The sequence below is a fragment of the Marmota flaviventris genome, unplaced genomic scaffold, assembly GCF_047511675.1.
Source record: "Marmota flaviventris isolate mMarFla1 unplaced genomic scaffold, mMarFla1.hap1 Scaffold_320, whole genome shotgun sequence".
NCBI classification, from domain to species: Eukaryota; Metazoa; Chordata; class Mammalia; order Rodentia; family Sciuridae; genus Marmota; species Marmota flaviventris.
The window spans coordinates 86337-114322 of record NW_027288187.1 but is presented as its reverse complement, the minus strand read 5'-3'; the positions used below and the strand labels follow the sequence as shown (position 1 = coordinate 114322).

Sequence of the window (27986 nt, the reverse complement as noted above, 5' to 3'; positions counted from 1 at the left end):
CACTGACGGATTCTTCATGCTGCATCTTGCAGACACTTGGAGCCAAACTTGCCCATGTGCATCCTTCAAAATGCATGCCTAAGAATTTGGAGGAAAAATCTCGCCCTAAAGAAAGAAAAAAAGAGAGAGAGAGAGAGAGAGAGAGAGAGAGGGGGGGGGGGAGAGAGAGAGAGAGACCCCCTTCCAGCGTGGATTCGAATACCACTGACTGAATGGTCTCAAAGATTCAAACATAGTCAATCACTAATCAGAAATAGAGGACCCACAAGGTATTCAGAAACATATGCATTTTATTTTTTTAAAAAAGAAAGAAGTTGTCAGTCTATGCATGAAAATAAAAAAGAGGTGATTCAGCTCTCGGTGTTGGAGTTCCATGTGTAGGTGACACATTGAAGGTTCTAGGATGAGAGCATCTCCTTCCTGGAGGACTCCGGGGGTGGCAGGAAGAGAATTACCTTCCAAAAGCAGCCTCCTCCGGGGACCTAAGGGACTCCAACATCTGAAACACTTCCCAGTCCCTCCACCTGGGGACCAAGCATCCAATCTTATGACCATTTTTGGAGGGACAGGACCAAGTGAGCAAAACCAAGGCACACAAATCATCCTGTTTTTGTGTGTTCCGGAGCCAAGAGTTTTGCAAGAAAACACAGTATCTAGAAATGGAAGGAAAGGTCTCTGTTACTCCGAGTCCCCCCAGGAACAACTGAAATAGGAATTAGTTTGTTTTCAAAGAAGAACAAAAAGCCGGGTACGGTGGCACAGCCTTGTAATAACAGCAACTTCGGAGGCCGAGGCACAAGGATCACAATTGGAGGCCAGCCTCAGCAACTTAGGAAAGCCCTAAGCAACTTAGCAAGACCCTGTCTCTAAATTAAAAAACAGAGAAGGCTGGGGATGTGGCTTGGTGGTTAAGCACCCCTGGGTTCAACCACAGATTAAAAGAAGAAGAATATTGGCTTAAATACATGAGCCTCATTTATATTAGTTAAATTGGAGGCCAGCCTCAACAGTGGACCAAGGCTCTAAGCAACTTACGGAGACCCTGTCTCAAAACGAAATAAAATAAAATAAAATGGGTTGGTAAGTAAGTCCACCCCGAAGTCTTCCCTAAGACTACGTCTTTGAGGACCTTTTCCATGACATCAACGTAGACCTGCCCCATGAGCCCTTCAATAACTGCATGTGGGTTTCTCTATTTATCCCACTTAATTCCATACGCAGATGCTCAACAACGGAGCAATATTGTAAGAGGCGGGTCCTGTCCACATCTGGACCCCAGGACCTGTGAGTGGGACCTGGTGTGGGAACAGGGTCTCTGCAGAGGTCATTAGTGAAGGGTCCTGAGATGGGCTCCTTTTAAAGTCTTGAACATGCACATTTTTTGGGGGGGGATACAATTTATTCAACAACAATGACAAAAATTTTATTTTTAAATCTATAGCTTTCATATTCTAGTAAAGAAAGGAGACTAAGGAACATTTCAACACACTGTGTCTCGTCCCCAAAGCTAAATATTAAAAAACGGGGCATTAAGATGTGATTTCAAAGCAGAAATATATACGAACAGGACAGTTTATGAATTTTCTCATAATTATTTCCCAGGGCTCACATATTCCCTTACTGCAGACAAGTTGTCCAATAATTTCTAGTTTGAGCACGTCTCAGAGAAGGAGTCCAAACGTATGTTGTGTAAATTGGATTGGGAAGAATCCAAGTCCTCCAGTGTTAATCTCATTGGAACCTGATTGATGAAAACCCGTGTCTATTAAATGCTCTTTATTAAGGCGGACATTCTGAGGAAGGTTTCTCAGACCTTAAGAGATGTTATTGGAAACGGCGACCAAATAATCAGAATTTTGGTAGCTAGGTAGATCTGGGGAATGCTAGTTGACGCTCTGACCAAGACCCACTAATTCCAACTCCAGATTCCAGAATTATGACAATGAAAAGGTCATAATTTTAATTCTTCAAAGGTTGAAAGATATCATGTCCCCAAAGGCTAATTCCGATATCCAGACTCCCAAGGTGGGGTCACCTCTGCAACATTATAGCTTCTTTTATAAGACAAGGGACAAAAAAAAATGTAGATGAGGGTGTGGAAGTTGACTTGGAGTAAATTATACTTCCATGCATTTATGATTATTTCCAATGCAATCCAATATGGTGGATGGAATGTGGATGGGTGCCGCCATTTTGGAAAACAGCATGCATTTTTCCCAGAAGATTAAAAGTGGAGCTAACCGGTGATTCAGCACCCCTCTGTTGAATGCACATCCAAAGGAGATAAAATAACCACCCTGTAGAGACACCCACACGCCCGTGTTCACTGCAGCACGATTCACAACCGTGAAATGGAATCTCAGCCCAGACATTCAGAGCAAAGATCTGGAAACCACTGGCCTCTTCATGGATGGATGATCAGATAAAGAAAATAGGATCTGGGTTTTAGCTCCCTTATCTGAAAGGCTCTGGAACCCGAGGTGTCACAGACTTGGGAGATTTTCAGATTTGATAATATCAGTACAGAGTTAAGAATTGGTACGTCCTTCCTTTGAGAATGTGAAGTCCCAAGCCATCCAAAAACCTGAAATCGTTTTAGAGCCATTCCAAAAAAAAAATGTTTCCACACCCCAAATTTACTGTGTGCTTAGAAATATCTAGAGACCTAATAGTTCCCATGAGCACTAGGGTTAAGGAAATTGTATTGGGTCAGGGATTTTTGCAAAAAATAAGGAGATCTTTAGCTCCACTGGTCCTCAAAAAATGATTAATTAATCAAATCCAATAAAAATAAAGTCTGTATTTGCTCAACTTTCCGTCACTGTAACAAATAAGTGAGATGCCCAGTTTATAAAGAGAAAGGGTTGAATTGGGCTCCCCATTTGGGAGAGGAGGGGAAGGCTGAGGTGCTTGACTCCTGTTCATTTGGGAGAAGAGAGTGAGAGGGAGGAAGGGGAGGGGCTGGGATCCCAGGCCACACCCCCAAGGACCTAAAGATCTCTCATCAAGCCCCACATCTTAAAGGGCCCATTACCTTCTAATAGTGCCACATAGGGGACTTTTCTATCCACACATGGTTCTTTGGGGGACACTCCAGATTGGAAATTTAGCACTGCATGAGGTGATAGATGATCTAGCCATAAACATGGTTCCTGCATCCATAGGACATCTTTTTGCATGCTTGTCTTTATGGAGAAAGCATTCCTCTTTAAACCGGGTCCCCTGTTATTTGTCCTAGTATCATGTATAGAAATGATGTCATCTGTTCTTTGTTTCTGGCAAAACCAGAAAAGTCATGACATATTTTCCAAATTAAATGACTCCTAAAGGCTCATGCACAGAAAACTTGGTGTAAAAACACCAAACTATTCAAAGGTGGTGGACCCTTTAAGAGGTGGAGCTTAATTGGAGCAAGTCAGGTCCTGGAAGGGGAATGTGAGCCGCTGATTTTTTCCTCTCTCCTTTTTATCTTTCCAGCCATGAAGGGAGCATCTTTTCTGCACCATGAGATCAGTTCTGTGATATTCTGCCTCATCAAACCGCCAAAAAGTCTGGGATTAAGCAAATGTGGCCTGAAAGCTACAAAACTGTGAGACAAGGTAGACCTTTTTCTCTTATAAAGTGGAATACATCAAGCATTTGTTACAGTAACAGAAAGCTGACTGACACATGTGGTCAAGGGCCAACATGGAGGTGATTTACCAGGTTCTCTGGAATTCAACCTATTCTGGAGGACTGAAATTCATCCTGCCCTCAAGAATAAACAACTTCTTCAGAAATACAGGGCCTCTGCTGTCCTATAAGAGCCAAAAGGGGGAAGCCAGCTCCAAGTGCCAATTTTGCAGTATCTCACTAAGAGGAAAAAAAAATCAACTCGATGTAACATAAATTATCTCATTTGCCGTGATCAGGAGCAGAATTGGAATAACAGTCCCTAATTGATGAGCTGGAGATGAGTTACATTATACTTTCGGGGCGAGGATAAATTTAGACTTTCATCCAACGCTACGGAAAACGCTTGCTTCCTCTGATTAAGGAGGATCTCTATACCTGGAATTAGTCTAATCAAAGAAAAATCATCTTGATGTAGCAAACATAGATGACTTCTCATCCAATTTCTCACATAATCCTCACCCTGCTGGCTTCCTGATACGCAGTTAATCAGGCGAAGAAATCTACAAGTGTACTTCCCTATAAATATTAACCATGTCTACTTAATGAATATTTTTTTCCCAAAATATATTTCATAAATATCTATTTCTTCAGCGGGGAGGGGGTGTTAATTGCAAATCAATACATAGTTACTTTTTCTTTTTTATGACTACAGTTTTATACTCTTTTTTTTTCCTGGTACCAGAGATTAAACTCAGGGTCACTCGACTCCTAAGCCCCCTCCCCAGCCCTATTTTGCATTTTATTTAGAGACAGGGTCTCCCTGAGTTGCTTAGGGCCTCGCTTTTGCTGAGGCTGGCTTTGAACTCATGATCCTCCTGCCTCAGCCTCCTGATCTGCTGGGATGACAGGTGTGCACCACCGTGCCTGGCACAATGACCCATTTTTTACAACTACCTGTTTAACAGATTCCATCTGCAATTCCTCAGGGAAACAAAAAATAAGCCGCTTCTTGCCAAGGCCTGAAACCTAACCATTGCAGATAACCGTGTTCGGAACCCAATCTCTAAATGTGCATTTTTCTTAGCCCCCCTGTGAGCTGTTTTGCAAAACCGAATCTGAAAGCAATTAATATATTTTTTTTTGCCTTATGTGTGAAAGGCTGACTTAATAATAGTTTCGGAACAGAGAAAACGTATTATTTTCCCATTTAGAAAAGTGTGATTAGAGAAACAAATCTTCTAATGAATTTGCCATGGGTCCCAGGTGGGTAGCTGAGCCTTCTGAAGGCCTTAGGTTAGATCCTAAAAACAGAAAGAGAGAGAGAGAGACAGGAGAGAATGTTCTCGTTTTTCTAATTTCATCTTCATGTTACCATTAATGCTTAGGCATTAAATGATCTTCATTTTAGAAAAAAAAAATCTGAAGATGATACTGAATGCATAATTATTGGTTTATTCTGATAACATTGATTTGCACAAAATATTTAAAGACACACATAACGCTACCTCTAGATGCTCAGAGGCATCAGCTGCATTTTATTGCTAAGAAAATCCTCCTGAGAATACTAAAGCCGTGAATTTGAGATCGTTCCGGGAGCCTTTCCAGCCATATCTCAGGTGTGGATGTGAATACAGACGGGATCTCTCCTGGTAGAGTCAACTGTCAAAGGGCAGCTGAGATTTACTCAAAGAAAATATCAAGCCCAGATCACGATGTTACTTTTTTTTTTTTTTATATGTTAACACTAAGTCGATCTATTCACCTTCAGATCCCTTGGAAAACATTTCCTTGCAACTGTATCATTTTCATGGCTTGAACTGCAGTATGGGGTTCAGGAATTACCTCTTCCTAGATGTGTGCTTTCTTGTTCAAGGACAGCCTGCACAAATTTGATGGTCAAATTTCACTTTTAACATTTCTTTTCTTTCTTTCTTTTTTCTTTTTTTTATTTTTGGTACTGGGGATTGAACTCAGGGGTCCTTGAATACTGAGCCCCGTCCCCAGCCCTATTTTGCATTTCATTTAGAGACAGGGACTCCCTGAGTTGCTTAGGGCCTCCCTTTGGTAGAGGCTGGCTTTGAACTCACGATCCTCCTGCCTCAGCCTCCCGAGCCACTGGGATGACATGTGTGTGCCACTGTGCCCGACCACATTTTCCATTTCTAATCCCTTTATTCTCTACATCCTTGCAACTGCTATTCAGATGTTTTTGAATATGATCTTCCAACATCCCTCTCTGGACTCAAAAGTCATCATTAGATAAATGTCTTAACTATCCCTTGGATCATCTTCCAATCACTTCACCCCTAAAATCTGCTCACATTTATATTGTCACCCATGAGGTTTGGGGGAACACCTCCTATTTGAGCCTTAACCATCTACTTGAGTATCCTAATATTTCTTCCACTCTCAGTTTGGCTGAGTATTGGATTTTTATCACCATTTAAATGTAGATGGTCAATGCATCTATAGATGTAGCCTTTATACATTTCATATATATTTTTTGCATTTAATGCATGTTATTTAATCATCTATGAATCTATATACCATCAGCGATGTATTCAGTGTATACATTTTCACCCATGAGAACCTCTGTGTGTAGGAGATGGGCACGTGGGCTCTGACCGAGTTCAGATGGGCGGGGAGGTGACATCCTGCAGAGAACCCATTGTCATGAGACAGGAGGACCCTTCTAAATGGGAAACCTGGTAATTAACTGTCCCTCTTGGCACCGAGTTCTTCTCACGGGAAGCTTGACCCCCCAAATGGACCCATTAGCCTTATGACAAAAAAAAAAAAATCCGTTATTCAATTAAAGCTGGAGGAGGACTTAAGAGCTTCCCGAGACATGCCCAGGCCAGCCCTGTGCAGATCAGTGTCCAAAACGCCGACGGTTTGCAGAGTGCAGATCTGTGAACGTGGTATTTTGGGTGCATTTGTAGAGAATTAATGGCAGTCTTGGCTATTTCCACAGAGACGCTCATGGCTTGGATGGGTTGCTTTTGGACACAGGTCAAAGTCATCTGCTTCATAAAAAAAAAAAAAAAAAAAATTTGCAAGACGGAGAGGCACACAAATATCCTACAGAGTTCTCAGTAACACTTGCAAAAAGAGCGTGTCATGAACTCGCATCTTCTCTGCATCTTCTGGAAGGGGTGAGGGAGGGGAGCCGACACCGTGTGCATTCATAGGGGCAGAGACAGAGGAACGGCTTTTCCAGGAGCTGTGGGTGCACAAAACAGATTTAAGATGCTCAAAGTTTGCAAAAGCTCAGTAAGTAGCGTAAGTCCCACGGTGGGTCCCAGGTCCGCGGCAGATCACAGCACTGTGTCACAGGCTCACTTGCTAAGAGCGGATCCTAAATGTCACCCTTGCCGGTGCCTGTCACACTCAGCTCTGTGAGGTGACGACAGCTTAATAGGCTTGACCCCGAGGACAATCATTGATCAATGCATATCTGTGCATCAATAAAATGGGTACAAACACACACACATGCACACACACAGAACTGCACCCACCCACACGCACGCACATACACACACACACACGCATGCACCGAGCCACCCAGATACTAACAAATAATTGTTGGATCTTCAGCACCACATAAAAATAAAATAAATAAAACAAACGTATTGTGTCCACCTACACCTCAGAAATAAATATTTTAAAAAAATATTTTCTCAGGTTGACATAAATCAACTTGCTGAGCCAAAAATGAATGAGAAACACATCTATTAAAATAATAGAGGAAGCCACCATGTCCCCGGAACTAGTTATTTAAAATTGTGTTAAGATGCAAAATAATTTGTGTAAAAAAAAAAAGTTACTCTAGTAAATGGAATTTTTAAGGTTTTTTTTTTTTTTTTGGGGGGGGGGAAATTGTAGAGACTGCAGTCTGCAGTCTAGAAAACTTCAAAGAACGAGGCATTTGAAAACATGTGAGAGTTTCAGAATTAATGCAGAATTTATTGTGCTCATAGTGTAGACAAATATATGCATATAGGTGTACCTACATATACCAGTTTTTAAAAAATCACTGTGGCCGAAAGAACAATTTAGAGGAAAAAAATAATCAATGTAACAATGTGTGGTAGATATGAGGTGCCCTTCAAAACCTCATCTGTGAGACAGTGCAAGAAGGCTCAGAAGTGAGGGGATTAGATTATGAGAGGTGTATCCTCATCAGTGGATTAATCCACTTGGATGGACTCACTGGGTGGTGACTGCAGCAGGTGGGGTGTGGCTGGAGGAGGGGGTCCCTGGGCTGTGCCTTTGGGGTCTCTGTCCTGTCCCTGGTGAGCAGAGCTCTCTCTGCCCCCTGGTGCCCTGTCCTGAGCTGCTCTCCTCCTCCAGGCCCTGCCGCCATCTTGTTCTGCTCCCCTTGGGCCACAGCCATGGAGTTATAAATAATTACATTTCCTTTACTCCATATTGATTCAGTATCAGAATATTCTAGCATATATATGCATTAATATACACATTGTTGCATATATGTGCAATAACATATATTATTGTATATATGTGCAATAATATATATATTATTGCATATATATAATTGCATATATATAATTGCATATATATAGTTGCATATATATAGTTGCATATATATATATATATATATATATATGCAACTATCTGAAGAAATCAGAAGTAGCCTCCTACTTGTTTTGGAAATTCTGATCATTTTTGCAGGAGAACTTAGGTCTACTAAGAATAATCTATTCCTCTGCATCTCCTTCTACTTCCCCTGAGGAATCTTGGCCCGTTTCCTTGACAATAGCCACCGAGAGCATTTAGAGCCGCGTCAGATGTTTCTTCCCAATTACTGCCTCTCCGCTCCCTGTCGATGTTTTTAACTGGAACTTGAATATTCATCTCTGCCCCCAGTGGGAAGGACCCTTGTTTAACCAAAACAGGAGCTGTGCCGTCTAAATTAGCTGGATAATTCATTTATTTATCTCTGATTTATTTTTTGAAGGGCTCAGGGTCTAACAAACCCAGGACCCTGGGTCCACTAAGCAAATCCTCCATCACTCGTCTGCACCCTGAGCTCCGTGCCATGGGTTTTTAAAGTGACACCCAATTATTGTCCCTATTTACGGAACACCATGGGGGCTTCGATGCAGCTTGGTATCATGCAGTGACGAAAGGATTCAGGAGCATGAATTTTTACAAAGCGTTACAAGAAATGCAGGCATTAAAAAAAAAAAATAAGGAGCTCACTGTGCACATGTATTCTAGCTGGAAACCAAATATCTCTCTTTCCTGAATTATCATATCCATCCCAGCAAATTGCAGAGGTGAGACTTTGGGGAAGTGATTAGATCGTGAATTCTCAGCTCTCCTTAGTGGATTAATCCACTGGTGGATTCATAGCTGTGTGGACCATTGCGGGGGGGTGGGTGGGAATCAGGAGGAGAGACCTCATGGAAGGGAGTTAGGGGAGTTAGCCCTGGAGCCTTGGAACCAGTCCACCATGAACTAAGACCTGCAAAAGCCGCGAGCCAAAATAAATCTCTCCCCCTTCCAGTTGCTTTTCTGCAATGTTTGCCTTGGCGAGGACAAGAGATCCCCGATTCCTGACTCAGGCCTGTTCAGAGAATGCAAACACCCAGTTATGGTCCATATGTATGGAACCGTAGGGGGGCTTCAATGCACCTTGGTGTCATGCAGTGATGAAAGGATTCAGGAGCATGAATTTTTGCAAAGCATCACACACACACACACACACACACAAAAAAAAAAAAAATGCAGGTATTTCTTGTAATTAAAATACTCAATGGTAATAATAATAATTAATAATAATAGTAATCATCATCGAATCAAAAGAAATCAGATTTTCTGTTTTGTTGAAATCCATCCTTGGAGCCTAAAAATAAACAGGTGTTGTGCAATTAACCAGACTCGGTGCTCCGTCCATACAGAGGTATCTAAGTCCATCAGCAAACCTCACCCTTACAAAATGGCTTTTGCAGGACGGATCCTGCAGAGACAGACATATACCGGGCGCCAAGTGATGTCTATCATTCTGATTAATTGCTCAAATATCCTTGTTTCTTGTCGGGAAAAAAAAAAAAAAAAAAAAAAAAAAAAAAAAACAGCAAACATCCAATTGCCCACAGCCAAGGCTTGGTGCTTACTTTTAAGAAGCCGTCGAGCAAATTTGAAGAACACTGCTGTTTAAATTGGAAGCACACACATCTCCTCCAGGGGTCCTTTGAGCACAAGAGAGTCTGCCAGTCCTTTGTGCATTAGAAGAAAAAAAGAAAAGAAAAGAAAATTACTTCTTCCCGTATCACAGATGGATCGTTATGTCTTTAAATTGGCAAAACTGGACTTGATGGTGGGATTTTATTCTTTAGGCCAAAGGTCTCCAAGGAAGTGCCCATCATTCATAGATCCAAGAAAAGTAGCCGGCAGTGTATTATTTTACAAGGAATTCTAAATGTGTTGGAAGAAAAAAAAAAAAAAAAAGAGGCATTTGCTTTGAATGTCTCGAATTCACCCAGGAAAGTAAAATCATGACAACCTTTAGCTGTTGGAGCTCAACAGAAAACACTGTCCAATCCAGAAAAGCATTCGCCCATTGGTGAAGTGGGTTTTAATGATCCATTATTTTGGAACAGATTTTTCAATGCAGACGAACTAGAAAGTATGAAATTGTGCTTTGGTAATCAATTAATTCGAAATGGATTTTGCATGAAGATAAAATACAAAATACTAATTAATTCAAAACGGATTTTAATGAAGATAAAAATAAAAAATACTGTCTATGTGCAATTATAGAATAGATGTACATGCACACATACACGTTATATATTAATGAAAACTTATACTTGGTATATAGATTACATGTGTATAGTAGATGACCTATAAAATTCATGTTTCCCCTTCCATTCTTAAACAAAAGGCATCCTGCTTATTAAGGTGTTTGCCTGGATTCAAATAATCCACTTCTCCCACCCCCATCCTCCTCCTTGGCTTCCTCCTCTCCCCTCTGCCTTCCTTTGTCGCCCTCTTCCGCTCCCTCTCCTCCTTTTTTCTGCAAGCCCTATCTCTTAGGAGTGGATCCTCCCTCTGGTTTGATTGACAGGTGGGGAATTCTGCCAGCTGCGTTCCCTGGGCAGGCGGCCAAGCTCCCTGGGGAAACCGCAGCCCGGGACGCACCGGCCGCCGTTCCCGGACGTGGCCAGCAGGTGGCGCTGGCCCCGTGTGCGGCACTTAGACCTGCGCAGGGCTCCGAGCCAACCCCAGCTCCCGCGGCAGCCTGGCTCCTTGGCTGAGCGCCTAGATTTTGCAATAGTCAAATGACCCCAAGGAGGAAGAGGAACTTGCCCTTGACAATCACCGGCTCTCTCGAGGTTAATCTGAGGGCAAGGGACTCTCTGTGTCCCCTACCTCGAACTGGGAAGCCCTATTTAGCGTATGCATTGGCTGCAGATCACACAAATGTCAGCCTGTGAATGGGTGCAGCCCCAAGATGAAAGGCGTTCTTCTTCTTTAGGAGATGAATTTTTTTTTTCAATGCTAGGACTATGTTTTCAGTAATATAAACAGGATCTTGTTGAAAGATCCCTTTGATCCTCCAGGGCACACAGGAATGCAATTAAATTACATTTGCAATCTTGCAAATTCATTTCCTAATTCCTATGGCTGATCTGTAGATTTATTTTTATATATATATATAATCAACTAAGTGTCCTATGTATGAATTTTTTGGTGCATTACTATTATTATGATGCATGATAGCGAAATTCACGGTGCCCTATGTGTACGTGAGCAGGACATAATTCGACCCACCTCATTTAAGTACCACCCTATGCCCTGACCTGCTTCCTGCCCATGAACTATTTGATCTCGTCTCCTGCTCTTCCTCCTAGTATTATTTATTATTTACTGAATTGTAACTATATTAAAGTGGGATTCATTGTGGAATATCTGTACTATAGCTTCACTTTTTCCTATGTCTCTAAAACCTAGAAAGTAAATATATTTAAGTCTCTTTTAAATGCAAACACTAGATATTGCAAAAACAGCAAGAGACCTCCAACATTCCGTTTTGATACTTCTAATCCTGCAGAAAGTGAGAAAATATCACAGCAGAAAGATCTCAAATATAATATAGATATGAAGGTGAGCCGTTAGATTATCAAGGAGTGATTTCAATTCCTTTTTTATAGGCTTCTTTGCCACTCGATGCCAACAGAATGGTTTGTATGGGGTTATTATGAGAATTAAATGCACATTTGTAAATTGCTACAGGAATGCATGGCTCACAGTCAGCTACGTTACCTTGTGCATGTGGTATTTTGTATTATTCAGAACTCTTCATCAACTTTAGCTAAAGTCATGGCACACAGTATCCCCTCAAGAAAAAGCAGTTCAAAGGCAATTGGAAGACGGCTTTATTTTTATTTTTGTATTTATTTATGTGTGGAGCTGGGGATTGAACCCAGGGCCTTGTGCATGTGAGGCAAGCGCTCTACCAACTGAGCCACATCTCCAGCTGTTGGAAAGCAATGGGAAATTACTATGATTATTAATTTTAAAAACAAATATATAATAACATCTTTATACTAGGGAGCAAGAAGCCTTTTTCTTTTAACTGCATTTGATAAGAGCTCCATGTGATTGGAGGTAAAATATACAAGAAAACCCATATTCCCTGAAGGGAGGTGTCTACCCAGTATATAATTAGTACCAGCTGACAATCTGCATAGTTTTGTTGATTGATTGATTGATTGATTGACAGCTTCAAGGTCTCCAATTCTCAAGGTGATAGATTACAATCATGGACCACCTATGAGGCTTCTCTCTCTCTCTCTCTCTCTCTCTCTCTCTCTCTGTGAAGACTTCACTGTGACCTTGAACTTCATTGTGACCTTCTTCACCTTTCATGAACAGTGGAGGTGTGTTCTAGAGGGACTTGGAAGTTATGGATTCTCAGTTTGAATATAAGAGTTGAATTTTGACATTTAATATTTGAATTTGTTTGCCGATGTGGCATCCTGTGACCTGCTGGCTAAAAATCACTTCTAAGGATCATAAGTAATATGTCATCCCGTGGCTCAGGAGGCTGACTCAGGAGGTTCAGGAAAATAGAGGCCAGCCTCGGCAACTTAGCAAGGTCCTACACAACCTAGCAAGACCCTGTCTCAAAATTAAAAAATAAAAAGGGCTGAGGTTGTGGCTCAGTGGTTAAACACTCCTGGGCTTAACCCTTAGTTTAAAAAAAAATTGAGCATTATCAAGAGTCTCAATTTTATTATCACTGATGGACTTTGAATATAATGGTTCAATTTTGACATTTAATATTTCAGCAAAATGCAAGTCACAATTCAGTTAATTATGTGAGAGAACAACTGTGCTTTCTGTTATTTTTCCCCAGTACGGTTTTTGCAAGAGCCACTAAGGAATATTTGCCTTTTCGTTCCTGTTTAATTTTAGCTCCGGTGATAAATTGGATTTTAGTGCTTAGTATTACCCATCTGTTGGATTGAATGATGTGTCTCCTGCTTTTTTTTTTTTTTTTGAGAGGAGGGATACCAGGGATTGAACTCAGGGGCCCTCGACCCCTGAGCCCCATCCCCAGCCCTATTTTGCATTTTATTTAGAGACAGGGTCTCAATGAGCTGTTTAGGGCCTCCCTTTGGCTGAGGCTGGCTTTGACCTCGCGATCCTCCTGCCTCAGCCTCCCGAGCCAATGGGATGACAGGTGTGCATCACTGCACCCATCTCCTCTGCTGTTAAAATCTGTAAACATCCCAAAGCTATACCCATATGTACACAGATGCCAAACCTTTCTTAGAGCTGAATGCATACCATTCCCTATGTACCTACCCCATTTCCTCTATTCATTTATCTGTTGATGGACAGAGCATAGACCCCAAGCACCTGCCAGCCATGACGGACCCCTACTAGACGTTGTGTGTGTTTGCAACTATCTCCCGTCCAGGGTGAGAATACTCCATTCCTAGTACAAATGTTCCCTGAATTTCAATCGCCTGACAGATGACTGTATTTTACTGTACAGTGATGTGAAAAGGGTGTGCATTTATTAGACTCCCAAATTTGAACTTGAGTCTTCTTTCAGGGTAGTGTTATCCAGCGTGACACTCGCCGAAATGCCACCAAAGAACATCCGATGTTTTATGGCGTGCCGTTGCCACACCCTGGTGCTGGGTAGGAATGTCTCCAGTGCAACTCCCACTGATGATATCTGCAATGGACAATGGACTTAGCAGGACAGACCCCACCAAAGCCATGGACATGTCAGTATGGAGCCCTCCAAAGTGCTCTTTCATCCACATGCTACTTTTTAAAAATTTTGCTGGCACCATCTTAGTATCTCAGTCCTGTTGATTTTTGTTTGGAAAAGAGAGAGAGAGAGAGAGAGAGAGAGAGAGAGAGAGAGAGAGAGAGAGAGAGAGAGAGAGAGAGAAATCATGATTCAATACTGATTCTGTGCATGGATTGTCATCCACGTTGGCGCTGGCCAAAGTTCAGCGAGGGGACTGGGTGCTTCTCTGGTATTTACACTGTCATTGGCAGAACAAAAGTCTCCCATGCAATGTTTGCAAACTGTGGTGTTCTGACATTAGATGCTCAGGGACCACGTTTGATATAGGAGAAGGGAAATTGGCCAATAAATAAAGAGAGAGAAATGGCCAGACTTTGGCAACTGATCCTCCCTCTTTATGGGGTTGCCTGACACGTAGATACAAGTGTATAATCTGTCCTGGGAGAAAAATTGGTGGACACTCAGGCTCAGGGTAGGAAAATCCATTTATCCTGCCCTCCTGCCTCTGCCCGTTTTTAAAACCTGATAAATAGGCAGCACCCTGGCCATTTTTTTTTTAGTTGTCAATAGAGTTTATTTATTTATATGCCGTGCTGAGACTCGAACTCGGTACTTCACACATCTCAGCCCGTGAGGGGCTGGGAGGCTACACGGACACTGCAAGGTCACAAGTTAAATGCACAATAGGACCCGTGCAAAAAGAGGTACCGGGATGAAATGTATGTATATGTTTAATATATTGAAAATACGACGTTATTTTAGGGTAGAATGTGGGGTTCTTTAGTTTTGAGGGAAGTTTGTGAATCACTGAACAACAAAATGGCATTAACATTGGTAAATTTCAGGATGAATATAGGATCTGTCTTGCAGTGGCAAAATCTTTAACAACCCGAGAGGAGATTTCTCAAAGATACACACATTTATTTTTGGTTAGTGGGAAGTGAACCCAGGAGCCCTCTATCACTGAATTACATCTTCAGCCCTTGATATTTTTTTTATGCTGAGACTGACTAAGATATAGAGGTTGGCTTCAAACTTGAAATACTCTGACTATAGCCTCCAGTTTTGCTGAAATTACAGAAAAAACATCACTGTACCAAGCTCCTAATTTTTAATGCATTGCACACCTCAGTAGGTAGGCATCTCAGAAATCCTCAGTTCTTGTCCATGGTCATGCAAACGTATACTTTCCTATGAAACGAATCCAAGTGGGACTCATACATGAACATACAGTGTTCAGTGAAAAGAGATATGGATGACTTTTCCCCACTCTGTTACACACTAATGTATTTTGCCTTTTCATTTAAATACTCACCAACATCATTTCATTAAGACCAGTTTTACTACATTTTAGTGTCTTTTTTTTACAGCCTCATAGATGATGATATGTTCAAGAGTATTTGCAACATCATTTTCTCCAGGATTTCAGGTTTACCTATAGGAAGAAAAATATATTCCCCACAATTTAAAAGGAACTTCTTCTTTTCTGTGAAGTTGCAAACCATGTCTTATGGATCTTTCTGTCTGTTCCCTTTGATATCTTAACTGATATTCTTGTGTTCCTAGTTGATTAAATAAATTGGTTGTTATATGCAACAATATGTGCCTTTGAAGATGTTTATGAGAATTTCCATGCAAAGAAATACCTGCTCCAATACAACCACTAAAAATCTGGGTGGGCAAGACAATGAAAGATTAATTTAGTTAAGAATAAACCATAAGTGCTTCATGACTCATGAATAGAGAAGAAAGGATGAGCTTCAAACTCATTGATGTGAATACATTACAATTTACATATGAGAGGTCCCCCAAAAGCTCATGTGTGAGCCAATGCAATAAAGTTCAGAGGTGAAAGGATTAGGTTATGAGAGGTTTCACTTAATAGTGGATTAATCCACTTGGATGCACTCACTGGGTGGTGACTGCAGCAGGTGGGGTGTGGCTGGAGGAGGGGGTCCCTGGGCTGTGCCTTTGGGGTCTCTGTCCTGTCCCTGGTGAGCAGAGCTCTCTCTGCTCCCTGGTGCCCTGTCCTGAGCTGTTCTCCTCCTCCAGGCCCTGCCGCCATTTTGTTCTGCCTCCCCTTGGGCCAGAGCCATGGAGTCGGCCAACCACAGACTGGACCTCGGACACCATGAGCCCCAGATGAACTTTGGCACCTCTAAAATTGTTCTTGTAAGATCTTTTGGTCATAGGTTTGAAAAAGCTGAATAAAATAGACTTTTCTGATGCACTGTAAGTTATCTATCACTATCACTTGAGAGGTCAGTCTGCATGGCCAGAATAGGTTAGAGAGAGAGAGAGGAAGGAAGGAAGGAAGGAAGGAAGGAAGGATGGATCCTGGTCGACTGGAATATTTTCAGAGTGGAAAGCTCTCAAGAAATTGGATTTATTTATTTTTCTTCTAACCTAAAGTGTCTGATGGTTGTGATAAGGGTGGGTGAGAGAAGAGACAGAAGAGTCAGTACTCACTCCAATGGGGTCTTTCCTCTCCAGATCACAGGGTACTGGCGCACGGTTCTCCTAGCTACTGATGATCCACAGAAGATCGATGAAGATGGGGAACTGAGAGGCCATCTGCGTCACCTGGAGTGTAGTGAGGAATGTAATGAGATTGCCTTTGGTTTCTACATCAGGTGAGTGAAACTCTCCTGAACCTAAAGGAACAAGAGAGCTCACCTCCGACACGTGGTCTGGGTTCAAATCCACTGTGAGACGTCTTGATGATGCTCACAGAATTGAGTCTTCTGACCTCTCTTCATGGAACTGTGTTGTAGGCTTGTGAGGAACAGGGACTTCAGTAGGGGGACCCCAGAGAATATCGTGCAGTGGTGTTTCCTTAGAGGAAATTGTGGTTGTGACTCATGTTGAACCACATCACTCACTACAGAGACTCAGAGGCAGGAAGGAAAGACTCTCTCCTTGGAAACTCAAACCCAGTGCCAATGGCCATCAGAACCCCAGGACCTGAGTTGGAGTCTTTGCCATTTTACATCTATTGGAACTAGTGGCATCCCAATCAGTTTAAAGCATGACTTCAATGGGCAGGACCCTACATTTACCCCTGTCAATCATGATCCTGCAGCTGACGTTTTGAAAGTCAATATTTAATCAACAAATACATATTTCTAAAAGTCAGTATTTATAGAATTGTTAGTATTATGTAGGCATTTTACTGTATAGGGAAAATATTTAAATCTGTATATAATATTAATGTAATATTTGTATGAAACATATATGTATATATACATATATTTTACTTGTATATATACATATATTTTAAGATGTATATAAGCAATATATATATATATATATATATATAATTTTTTTTTTCTTAACATTGTCCTCTCATAGGAATTCACCCTTGTGAAGCCCTCCAAGGGATACAATGGAGACCTCTTTGGCTGTCCCAATTGTGAGTGAGAGGTAAGGACATCTTTTGGGTTCAGGTCAGTAATAATACAGCTGGACAATGCCCAGCAGTCTCCAACACCAACATGAATTACCCCACCCACAAGACAATCAGTAAAAGCAGTCACAGAACAGCAAAGCAAATTCCAGAAAGTGGAGACATTACATCTGTGTCACAGTGAAATTGTTGGGAGTGGCCCGGGGTCCAAAGACTAACTTCCCCATCCCCCAAGAAAAGCCATCCAATCAGAGACCTGCTGGCTCACATGATCCTTACCCACCAATCAGAGCCCTGCTGGCTCACATGATCCTTACCCACCAATCAGAGCCCTGCTGGCTCACTTTATCCTTACCCTCCAATCAAAAAGCACCCCATGCCAACTGTCAAACCACCCCTAGCTCTATAAATATGCAGAGCTGTTCCTCAATAAACGGGCATTTGCTCCTACCACAAGCCTTGTTTGTTTTTTTAGAAACCATGGATGGTTTTTAGCACCTTGAATGCACTGCAACTCTTACAGTTCTTCAAAGCAAATACAAGGGAGTTTGCAAGAAGAGATAGGGAAAAAGGAGTGTGTGCTCTCTTGTTTTGTTTTTAAGGTTGAAGAAGAAGTGCCATAAGTTCATAGTTGTGGGGAATAGAGTCCGGGATGATGTCTACAACGCTGTCTATGAGTATTTTCTCTTTTGTGTGCTGCATGATCCAACCCTGGAGGTGTGTTCCAGTGCAGGGTCTTGGGGATCGCACACATTGGGGTGTGTGGATACTGTCACTCTTTCTGCTTCTGTTTGCTAAAGCAACCTTGGAAATGCTCATGAAGTTGTGAGCATTTGAGTCATCAGACAGAGTCAGGATAAGGTACATATCATCTCAGGTTGCCATGTTGGATGTTGGCATTAATTATATGTCAGGATGGTTCCCTGGGTATATATTTCATGTGCATTTCTGGAATAGGGAACTTTCTAAAGTAACCTTAAATTATGAAATTTACTTCAATGGGAGTTTTCCTCATGATCACTCTACCATTTCATCAAAAGATGAGTAATGCACACACTATCAATGAATTATGGTATAATTGACAGAAACCCCAAAGGTAAGAATGAGAATAGTTAAAGTAACCACCAAAAAATTCATATCAACTTGCAAATAATTTGAATGTTAGTTGAATCCAACAGAAACAAAAATATAGACTTCTAAGATATCAAATATCTAATTTTCAAACACCACTCCCATTATACTAAATGACCTAATGCTTTAATACTTTATTTTATGTATAGAAAAGGAAGAATGCGATATTCCAATCTTTGTCAGACACATTTTATTTTCATTTAAATATAGATATACAGCAATATGATGCAATAAAATACACACATATCTATCTAGCATTTCCTGAGACCTTTATTAGCATATCTTTTTCATGGTAATCTACTATAATAGAAAATGATACTTGGAGCATTTTAAGTTCAACATGATATATTCCAGTCTATATTGGTGGAGTTCCATTATAATACTGGCTGGCCTGACCATTGAGTCATAAAATTGCTGAAAATTTGAAAATTGGCTTTTGGGAGATGATTTAAGAAAGTGCAAGGTGCCCATCTACCATCTTCCTACAGATCCTGCTGTTGAGAGCCACAGCCGAAGGGGCCCCAGCAAACTTCCAGCTGCCAGCAAACTTCCAGCTGCCAGCAAACTTCCAACTGCCAGCTGGTGATTGGCTCACAGCAGCCCCAGCAACTTCTAGCTGCCAACTGATTGGCTCCTCTGCGGTGATGCTCATTGGGCTGTTTCCCCACCCTTTCAGACCACGGAGCTGCTCATCGGTGGTACAGTTTTTCCAAAAAGAGCTATCACTGAACTGCTTGCAGAACTTGCCTGGACTATGTATCACTTGTATGCATTGTGAACTCACTTGTATGCATTGTGAACTATCTGTTGGTGCAGAGACTTGTGGTAGTGTTGGGGTATTTTTGCTGATGGTGTCATTGGTGGTACAATTTTTCCAAAAGGAGCCATCAATTGGCTTGGTGTATCTTCCTCCCTTCTTCTTGTCATGGTTGTTCAGATAAAATTTGGGGGGCCAACAGAAGTGAGGCAAAGAACCTCACCCCCCCCCGCTGGTACAAAGACCTATCCACAGGTGTGGCTGTATGCTGGACCAGTAGTCAATGATGGGTAAGATACAATTGCAATGGTACCACCCTAAGACAGGAGGCTGACGCCTTGAGGTCAGCTCATCTGATAACGGGTAAGGACCATATGTACTATTGGACACCCTAAGGCAGGCACGGTTCCTAAGCCACATGCTTGTTGTTTAAACAGAGAGGGGGAGATGTTGAGAGCCATAGCCCAAGGGGCCCCAGCAAACTTCCAGCTGCCAGCAAACTTCCAGCTGCCAGCTGATGATTGGCTCACAGCGGCCCCAGCAACGTCTAGCTGCCAACTGATTGGCTCCTCTGCGGCGATGCTCATTGGGCTGTTTCCCCGCCCTTTCAGACCACGGAGCTGCTCATTGGAGGACTTTTTTTGGCTCTGCCCACGCGATCCAGCCAATCAGCCTCAAGAGCAGGAGGAGTGGGGTAGGTTGAGAGGCTTGTGGGAAGCCGGTGGTGGCAGTTGGGCTCTGAAGGTTTTTCCTGAGGAGCTGTGTGGTGTGGTGTGTGTGTTCTAAAAATAAAGTTCATTTCTTTTGACAAGTGGCTCCTGAATTGTGCCCAGCCAGACTGCAGCATCCTGCAACCAGAATTGCTGCTTCCAAGGAACAACATTCAATCCAGTAATGACTGGGACTCTTGACCATGGGGATCTGAAATTGCTTCCCTGGGTCTGTAGCTATTTACCCACTTCTAACAAATTAGGTGGAATTTTAGTGAAACAAGGACGATTATTGAAGAAAGGGTCCATATTAACGTGTGACGAGTAAGTCAAAGCAAATGGTCTCTTTAAAAGCTGACTATATTGAGTTTTGAAATGTTTCTTTTTCCTTCCCAGACTAGGGTAAAAATGCCTTCCAAATCAAGTACTACACATATCAAGTCTTAACATTTTATAATGAAAATATGGACCAAAATGGCAAAGTTGTATGTGCGACTGTGCTGGTTGGTGAGTATCATGACTCTTATCTTCTGGGGAACAGCATAGAAATTTCTTCTGTTTTGTTAACACAGGAGAGAAATAGGAGCATGTATTTAGTTTTGCATAACTATACATAGATCTATAATGCAACAGCAAAAATACAAAATGAATTGAAAATATGGAAAAAATACGTATGTATGAAATGTTGGATTCAGTAAACTGGTTTCAGAATTCATGATCACATTCATCTTGACCTTAAACTGTTTGTTTTAGCATAAGATTTTGAGCAATGGCAAAGCTTACATTATTTGCTCATTAAATAAACAATCACATGAGCTGTTCACACAGAGTGTTCCCAGTTCCCCCAAGAACTGGTAGTCTGGACTCATGCCTCAGAAAAAATGAGAGGTCAATATGCACCATTGTGGTATTAGATCCACGTGTCAAATTGGTGGGGGTAGAAGTTTATTTTGTCTTAGATGAAGGAAGAGATGCTTCTTGTTTGCTATTTTTTGTATGCAGAGATGGTCATGCCAATGTGCTAGATAAATAGTTCAGATCACTTTCACTCCTGCTATTGAATATTGGATTTGTGGTCCAGAGCACAGAAGAGTGGATTTTAATATGTAGACATGGGAAAAATGAGAAGCCACAGGGTAGAAGAATTCCAAAACCTCAGGCCATTGGTTTCTTCTGGAGAATGCACAAGATTTGGGCAGGTTTGAATTGACAGAATAAATGATCTTCAGTGTCCTCAGTAGTCATAAGAATGGGACCGTGATAGAATGTTCCATGTGTGGAATTCACATTGTTTTCATGTCCTTAAAGAGAGATCTGGTACAGTAGCCTTAGACACAGCATGGCAATGGTGGGAATAATGGTTACAACATGTGACCCAGAGGATGCTTTCTAACAGAAACCCTGTCTGCATTATCCAACTTGAAACACAGCAAAAGAAAGCAGTGTGAGTGAGGAGGAACAGAAGAGATTTGAAGAGCTGACCATGGAAATGAAGATTCCAAAGGAAAACATAAGAAACGTGACAGAAACTGGTAAAGTCACTTTTCCATTTCCTGTGGTATAGACAAGTTACCTGAAATGAACCAAGAACAGTGAGCTTGACTCAGATCTTCCATTTCCAAAATTGAAATCCGTAGACATTGAGCAACCCCAGTGATCATGATTTCCTTTCCCCCTTTTTTCACAGATGATTGTCCTGCTACCTAAGGACCTTGTTGATGAGGAGACTCTTAAGGTTTGTATCACCTGATTTTTTAGTTCTGTTAAGGATTTTCCACCTCGTGATATTTGGCATAAATATTTAGTAGTGAAATTGTCCCCCTTGAAGGGGGCTGAGGTGAGTGTATGTGTTTAAAATATTGACAAGAAAGACTACCCTGGGGTGCAGAGTGGGGTTCTCTTTCAACACTTTGAAAGGGTTTTTCTGGTCTCTCTCTCTCTCTCTCTCTCTCTCTCTCTCTCTATATATATATATATATATATATATATATATATATATTCATTTATATATGTTTATTCATTTATATATGTTTATTTATTTATTTATTTATTTATTTTACTTTTGCTATACTGGGGATCGAACCCAGGGGTGTCCTACCACTGAGCTAAATCCCCAATCTATTTTTTTTTAACTTAGGACAGGAACTGATTAAGTTTCTGAGGCTGGCTTTGAACTTGAGATCCTTCAGAGTTAGCCTCTTGAGTACCTAGAATTACATAACTGTGACATCACATCCCACTGGATTATGATAAATCTGAAGAGATACAACAATTTATCATTTCATTTTTGTAGTCATATTTCTGCTGCTGCTTTCAAACTATTCTGTTGATATATATATATATATATATATATATATATATATATATATATATATATATATATATTTTTTTTTTTTTTTTTGCACATTGGAACATCATGTATCTCAGTGTGTTTATCTGTGCATCTCCTACATGGAACTACTTTGAATACTATAAGTACAGAAAAACAGTTTCCTATAAACGTTTTTTAGTCAAATTTTTCAATTTTTTGACCCCAAGTCCTTGGAAGAACAATTTTAGAGGAGAAATTGATTTAGGTCTTATGGTTTTGGAGGTTCAGTCCATGGTTGGCCAACTTCGTGGCTCTGGCCAAAGGGGAGGCAGAACAAAATGGCAGCAGGGCCTGGAGGAGGAGAGCAGCTCAGGACAGGGCACCAGGGAGCAGAGAGAGTTCTTCTCACCAGGGACAGGATAGAACCCCAAAGGCACAGCTCAGGGACCCCTTCCTCCAGCAATACCCACCTGCCTAGAATCAGCACCCAGTTAGTCCATTCAACTGGATTAATCCATTTATTAGGTTACAGCATTCTCATTTTACCATGTCATATCTAACTATTCTTGCATTATCTCACTCAGGAGCTTTGGAGGGACACCTCATATCTAACCCCAAAACACATCTGCAATGTTGCGGCCCATCCCTTCCCCTATCCTCATCCTTAACTAAAATGACCTCCTGTTTTCTTATAGATCCTGATTTTTAATAGGTACCATGAAGTAGGTATTCATGGGCATTTAAATCCCCATTAACTGATTCAAAGACACATAGTTGTGCAAATAAGATCAAATTTATTAATCAGTTAGGAATAAAGAATAGCAGGAAAGATATAGAAGACACTGACAAGAAATCCCTCAGACAGGGTTTGCACCTTCACAGAAAAGAAGAAATTACAATTTTAATAAAAGGGGGATATTTTGTCTTCATCTAGAGGATTCCTAAGCCCGTGAGAAGATGATGTTGCAAACATTACTGATCTCATTAGGATCTGTAGGATTCAAAAGAAAGAGAAATTAAAATATTGCTAACCTGATTTTAATATTTAGACATGTTAGAATGAAAACGCAAAATCCATCCCTGGGTAATAGAGTGCAGGAACGTTCACTCACAACTTTCCTTTCTGGATCTTGTATGTCCATGTATGGGTTCTATAGGGAGAAGTTTCATAGGAAAGTCTACATCTGCAAGGTCACCTTTTGCTTTCAGAGATTTGAAAGTAGCATGTAGATGTGTGCAACCCACTAAAAATTATGTGCTCAGAGAAATGGTGTATGAACAAAATGTCAGGAAGTACAAACCTCAAGTGTCTGCTCATCAGGCAAGGTCCTTAGGCAGCAGGACAGTCATCTGTGAAAGAGAAGGGAAGGGAAAGTCTAGATCACTGGGGTTGCTCAATGTGTAATGATTTGACGATTCCAAATGGAAAATAAGAATGAAGCTCCAAGACTTTTGGTTCATTTCAGAAAAAATGTAGGAGAGGGAGAGTGAATTTACCAGTTTCAATAATATTTCTTATGTTTTCCTTTGGAATCTTGGTTGCCATTGTCAGCTCTTCAAACTTCTTCTTCTGTTCTTCACTCAGACTGTTTTCCTTAGCTATGTTTCAAAGGGGATAATATGGAAGAGATTTCTGTTAGAAAGCGTCCTCTGGGTCCCAGGTAGACCAGTTGATCCTACCATCTACATGCTCTCACTAAGAGTACTTCAATCATTTATGGGTAACATGGGAACGTTGGTAATTTCCACCTATGGAAATCATATTATTTGTAATTCTTATGACTACTGAAATAAGTTTTAAGCTGGATCAATTTCAAATGGGATCTAAGACCTCAAAGATTCAAATTCAGCTTTTGTTTGCTCTGAGGCAAGATGCAAAAGTCTCACTCCCTGGCAGAATTGGAGCAGCATATGTGACGGGTGGTGTTATTGAGTATTTATTTAAAGAATTAAGTTTTAAAACTTTCAAACAATTATGATAAAATGAAGGGTTCATGGTGGAGATCAGTATGGTCATTAATATTGAAATGATTGTACTGAATTTGACTTTTTAAATATACATAAGTATTTTTTTCCATATTGTTCATTGATGCTTTATAATTTTCTCTAAGGAGCCACTTGTCAAAAGAAACTAACTTTATTTTTAGAACCACACACCAAACAAAACAGCTCTTCAGGAAAAATCCTCAGAGCCTCAACTGCCACCACCGGCTTTTTACAAGCCTCTCTCTCCCCCCCCCCCAAGCTTCTTTTCCACCTCCCACAATCCTCCTGCTCTTGAGGCCGATTGGCTGGGTCACGTGGGCAGAGCCAAAAAGTCCCCCAATGAGCAGCTCCGTGGTCTGAAAGGGCAGGGAAACAGTCCAATGAGCATCACCGCAGAGGAGCCAATCAGCTAGATGTTGCTGGGGCCGAGGAGCCAATCAGCTAGATGTTGCTGGGGCCGAGGAGCCAATCAGCTAGATGTTGCTGGGGCCGCTGTGAGCCAATCATCAGTCGGCAGCTGGATTGCTGGCAGCTGGAAGTTTGCTGGGGCCCCTTCGGCTGTGGCTCTCAACAAAGATTGGATTCAGTATGTATTGACTATTCACAAGTAGAGGCATATAATCTGAATTAAACTTTAAAATCTTGTTTCATTAGGTGTAAAAAATTCAGAGCAGTGTATAGCACTGTTAAATGTGCAGAATCAGGGTTTGCAACATTTAGGAGTGACTTTGGACAGGGCACCATATGAAATGTCTCTATTTCCTGGAGGGCAATGTCTCAGTACACCTCACTCAATGGAACCTAACGTGGAGACACATTTCTCTACTAGTACTAGTACTAGCTTTTAGTGCAAGCTTTCTATTAGCTTTTAGTACATAAAAATATATATGCTCAAACTTTTCTCCTGAACTGCTAATATAGAAGAAATTACTATAGAGCTGGAGATGTGGCTCAGTTGGTAGAGAGCTTGCCTCCCATGCATAAGACCCTGGGTTCAATCCCCAGCATTACACACGCAGAAAAATAAATTAAGAAAGAAAAGAAATTACTATGCTGTGCTTCAGAGAATAAATGTCACTTATGCTTACCAGCAACCATAGTCATATGAGTAACCTTGCCATTTCCGTCCACATTTATATTAGAAAATGCTATGACACCATTGGAGAAGTACTCAATTTGGAAGAAATTTCGCCCTGTGTCTGTCGTTGAAAAAGAAACACTTCAAAACTCTAGATTATCACCTTTCTTTAAAAATCATTCAATGTGATTTGCTGGCAGCACACTATTATGGACATTTTCCCCCAACAATCTCTGTTTCACTAACGTTCCACGTCCTGTGTTAGAATCAGGCACAGAGACTGCAGAGAGAGGACAACAATTCCACATCCCCATCTTAATATGGTAAAGGGTCCCCTTCTTTGGATTCTCCTAGGCCTTCGTAGATGGCAAGTGGTTTCCTGAGAGCCAAGATCCTGGTTGCAGGATCTGCAGAATCATGGTAGGTGGAGAACTCGCACTTTCTAAATCATCCCACAGAAGCCAATGTTCAAATCCTCATCAATTTTATGACACAAGTCTAAGCAATATTATCATGTAATTCCACCCATGTCAACTGAATACATCACATTCAACTTGAAGCCTAGAAAGAGCTGGAAATCTCTCTAACTCTCTCTCTCTCTTTCTCCTGAGAACATGTGGACCTCATTCTAACTCTCTCTGGTGACTCCAATGCTCACCAGTTCACCAGCATTCCCAAGGTGGCATGAGCAAGGAGAAGTTTGCTAATGGTGACCAGTCTCTAGACCCCCCGATGTGTGTGCCCACCAAGAGCACGAATATGAACACCGCTAAGAGCTTGCGTCATGCAGTCCACATTACAGCAAATACTCACACTTGGCTTCATAAACATCATGAGGTCCTTTTGTGGAAACCACTGAGAACTTCTGACACTCCCCATTGGATCTTAAAAACAAACCAAGAGAAGGTCCCTTTTTCCTCATCTATTCTTGCAAAAATCTTTGTATTGGGCTTGAAGAAGACACAATACTGATATCCAAAACTTCAACTCACCTTCAACTTCTTCAATAATCATTTTAACAGGGGGTATTTGGGTGCCACATGATTTTTTCAATTTTTTTTTTTTTTTGTGTGTGTGTGTGATCAGCATGGTGAGAGATGCATGTTTGAAAACTTCAATGACCAATTGGTGTTGAAACTCATGGTCTGAATCGTGACAGACTCTGCTTCCTATGAACTAGATCTCATTTTTATTTTCTCCTGGGTTTTGGATGAAAAATATTCAAGTCTTTCATGATGTAATTGTCATATTTGTGTTTTTATTTCAAGGACCATAATAGTTGTTTATTTATACACACTTTGTCATTGGATTAAACACTGAGTCATTCTTATGTGCAATGATTTCAATTTGAACCATGAAGATGAGACATTCTGTATACACCTATATAGGTTATATTTATATTTTACATATATTTTAAATTTTTGCCACACTATCCAAAAATCCACATAATCCTAATCATAATACAAATATGAACTTCCTATTCAACTATATATTGATTGATTCAATTTTGTCATAGAAAATGTTACCTGGAGAATCATGATTGACATGGATTAATGTGTAGATCCTGCTCTTTTGAATTAATCCTTAAAGCTAATTGATGCAATCTATTGGCAACAGACAGAAAATGGAAAGAGTCCACACACATTCTGGGGTCTGATGGTCCTTTGGACTCAACTCAGGATTACAAGAAAGAGTCTTTGTTCACTATCTCGGGGACTCTATGTTAAGGGATGTGGTTCAACAGGATCTCAAAACCATAATACCCTTTATGAAAAAGAGAGGTCAGAAGACTCCATTCTGTGAACATCATCAAGATGTTTCACCATGGATTGGAGCCCAGCCCACGTGTTAGAAGTGAAATATTTAGTTCCTTACCATGGGGACAGTTTTCACTTACCTGATGTAGAAGGTGACGACTAACTTGTCACATGCATCAATACATTCAAGGTGACAGAGTTGGACTCTCAGATCTCCTTCTTCACTAATCTTCTCTAGGTTATCAGCTCCCAAGAAAATGGTGAGCCAGTCCCCAGTGATCTGCAAATGAAAGATCTCCTGGGAATGGCTACTGGCTCCTCCTTCTTGTCTCTCATCCACACTTATTAGAACTATGGCAGCTGGTTTAGCTCAGAAGAAAACAACAAACCCAATCAGGAGGTACCCATGCAAGCTCTGTTCGCCTGAGGTAGAATTCCATTGATAAGGTCAGATTCCCACAGGGAGCATGGGATTGAGAGACTCTGAAACAGCTGAACAATATCACCAAATGTATGGGAACTAATAGGTGACACTGTGGCACCTTATGGCACCTGAACTTTTTATTAAGTTCCTTACTTCAGGAGGAATGTGATAGTCACTGAAAGAGTCAGAATACAGAAGCAGAGAAGGATCATCTCATGATTATAAATATGTGTGGACTGAGATGCTCCTAAAATCCCATGTCACTTAAAATTGAGAAATGTGGGAAGAGAGAGAGAGAAAGAAGGAGCGAGGAAGAGATCACCCCCAAGATCAGGCAATCCAGGTACCTCTGCTGGGTCATATTGGGAAGAAGCACAGATCAGAGCGAATCCCAGAGTGAGCAGAAAGGTCCTCATCTTGATGAGCTCTCTGTTCCTGTCCTTCAGGGGCTCAGGGGAGGTGAGTGAGTGGAGAGAACGAGTTTGATGCCTCTTTATAGAGTATTGATGGC

The 27986-nt window shown here is 41.2% G+C and overlaps 1 non-coding gene across 1 annotated transcript; it reads right to left on the bottom strand.

Annotated features, from left to right (window-relative positions):
- Positions 1–12048: 12048 nt before the first annotated feature.
- On the bottom strand, positions 12049–12120 carry Trnav-cac (transfer RNA valine (anticodon CAC)). Its single transcript has one exon. It is a non-coding gene; the product is annotated as a tRNA-Val (tRNA).
- Between the last annotated feature and the right edge of the window lie 15866 nt (positions 12121–27986).